A 3,083-nucleotide genomic window follows, 5' to 3' on the forward strand; every position below is an offset into this window, starting at 1 on the left:
GAGAAATATGGGCTCTTCTTGGTTCACGAGACTGCCAACTTTGGGATTGAAAATTAAGCCATCACCTTTCTAGATCTCCAATTTGCTGACTGCAAATCTTGGAACTTCTCAGCCTCCATAATTGCATGAGCTAATTTCTCTTAAAAGAAATATGGGGAATAGAGGAAAACAATTTAAATGGTGCTGTAAAGAAGCAAACCAACAACTCCAGAATATAGGACATTTTATAGTATGGAACAAGTTACCTGGATTTTCTAAAACTCAATGTCATGAAAGTGAAGAGAGGGAGGGGAAAGAGGGAGCTGCTTTATTTTAAAAGACTTAGGCATAATAACCCAATATAATATATGGATCTCATCTGGATCTTGATTCTAGGGGAAAAAAAAACAACATCAATGAAAAATATTTTAAAGATAATTATGAAAGTTTGATTATGGTCCCCATATTAGGTGATTCTGAAGAGGAATTTTCATTCAAAAGGCTGATCAGCTCTCTGTTCTGCTTCTATAAATATGCTTGCTGCATCGGCTGTACTCAAAATTGACTAAAGGCTCACCTTCCCTTTTGTTTGATCTAAGCAACAAATGTAACTATTTGTACCCCCTAGCAACTCCCACACTTTGTAACACTTTGTAACTGCTGGTAACCCATAGCAATTCCAGCCCTTTGTAATGCAATGTAACTACCTGCAACCATAGCAACTCCCACTGTTTTGTAACAGGTCTGAGGACAAATTAAGCAATCAGCTCACGCCAAAAAAGAATCTATATAAGGAGTGTTGCAACTGAGCTCTGGGCCCAGATGTTATGAACGCTAGCTCCTCTGGGACCGCAGGAGTAATAAACCTAAATTCTCCAACTCTCCAAGTGCTGCTTAGTTTTTCGCCAGTCTAATTTTGGATCTTTTCTGCAACATCTCCGGAGGCCCCAGCGAGATTCCAACCATGCTGGCCCTTTGAGCCACTGGACCGGTGGCTTGGCCAGGCCAGGGCAGAGAGGCTCCGAGACGAATGAGGAGGCACGCCACCTGATGAGTATTCTGGGATCTCTTTCAGACCGGCACCCTGACTCCCGGGATGGCTGAGCCCCCAACCGGACTCATAGGAGGGATGGACCAACTCACCAGGAATAGCCACAGGATAAGGTTAGGTCCCGGGATCTGCCCCCAGTCAAGTCTTGACTCTGGACGGAAGAGGAGCTTGATCACCTCCTAGTCTTCAGTTTGAAGACACAGGTCAGGGTCTTCCCAGTGGGGGAAGACATCAGGGTCTTCCAAAGGAGGGAAAGCAAGGTCTTCCCAGTGGGGAAGACATCAGGGTCTCCAAAAGCGGGGAGGAGACATCAGGGTCTCCTCAGTAGGGTAAATGTCAGGTTAGGGCCTTTCAAAAGTGGGGAGGCAATGTTTTAACCTGATGTATGAATGAGTGAATGAATGAGTGGCTTGGCTGGTTTGATCAGTCAGGTACGAGTTTATGGCTCCACGGCTGGGCACCCTTAAGGTCCCCTAAAGGCTATGGAGTTCATTTGGGCTCATTCTGCGGTTCTGTGGTATACGGCATACCGTCCAGGGCAGCATTGGAGTAGTATCCGATAGTAAGTCACAAAGCTGAATTCGCTATGGCTAAGCGTCACCTAAGCTCCTTCAGGACACGGCCAGATGAGCATCTGAATAGTCTCCTCTTTGGAGGGGGCACCCACCCTTGTTTGTCTTTGTGTCACCGTCAGAGGATGGAATGTGTTTGGTTAACACTGGGCAAACGGAGTAACCAAGTGTCCTCCACAGGTTAAGAGGAGTGGCTGCTTACTCTCCACAGGACAGGTTAAGGAATGGTGGGAGGTTGCATGCAAGAGAGTGAGTGCTGAATGATTGAGACGTGGCCTTGCCATGGAGCGAGAGTTGAGCCCCAATCCGTGGTTCTGTGGTGAACCTCAGATGGTTTAAGGTGGTGTCACTGGATCTCCATGAGGAGTCTACTCCAGTGATCTGGGTCGGGGGTTTATACTGACCCATCAATGCTAAGAGGCACCTGAAATATCCCTGTAAGAGGTGTGGACAGAGATGGGCAAAGTGAGTGACGTCCCCTCTGAAGTTTCTCCGACCCTATTCCCCAACCCTCCATGTGGCGTGATGTCTGTCATGGAAGGCATGGGAGTACACAAGGAAAACCTATTCCCCTGGCCATGATGGTCAAGAACTTCAAGAAAAGGGTTATTCAGGAAATTATGGAGTTAAACTCACCCTATAGAAACTCTGTATAGGGGCCCTCTGTCAAGTTATTTTCTTGAAATTTTAAGGTCTACTTCCCCCTTCATTAGGAAGCTCCCTAAGGCAAATATGGGGGGAGGTTTTTCTAAGCCAACTGTCTTAAATTGTATGTTGAAAAATTTTAAGAAAAGTTTCTCAGAGGATTATGGGGTCAAGCTGACCCAGGGAAAGCTTCGTACTCTTTGTGAGCTTGAATGGCCCGCCTTCAGGGTAGGACGGCCCTCGTAACGGACCCTAGACCTCCCTACTGTGAGAGCTGTGTACTGGGTAGTGACAGGGACCCCTGGACATCCAGACCAGTTTCCATACATAGACTCATGGTTACAAATCACTGCGATAGTGCCCCCTTGGGTCTAGTTCTGCGCGAATAGGCAGGGACAGAGTAAGGTACTTGTGGCGCACTCGGGGAAAGGACAAGGAAGAGCCAGCAAAAATCATCTACCAAGGGGACCCCAAGGAAGAACCTATCTTCCCACCGCCGTACATCCCAGCAGCTCTACCAGTCCCCGCACAGCCACTCTACCCGCAAATACCAGACAGCTGTCCACCAGTCTTCGCTGCCCCTATAGCCCAAGCAACCACCAAGCCCGAGTCCAGTGCCTTCGCTCATCCCGCAACCAGCTCAGCAATCTATGGCCCTTCAGATGCCCCTCCGAGAGGTGCGAGGTCCCTTTGAGATTGGAGAGAATGGCACACTCCAGCCGAGCTGCCCTGTCCTCTACTATCAGCCATTCAGCACAACCGACCTCCTCAACTGGAAGCAGCACACCCCGTCCTGTTCGGAGAAACCCCAGGCGATGATTGATCTGCTCAAGTCC

The sequence above is a fragment of the Pteropus alecto genome, unplaced genomic scaffold (genome assembly GCF_000325575.1).
Source record: "Pteropus alecto unplaced genomic scaffold, ASM32557v1 scaffold146, whole genome shotgun sequence".
NCBI classification, from domain to species: Eukaryota; Metazoa; Chordata; class Mammalia; order Chiroptera; family Pteropodidae; genus Pteropus; species Pteropus alecto.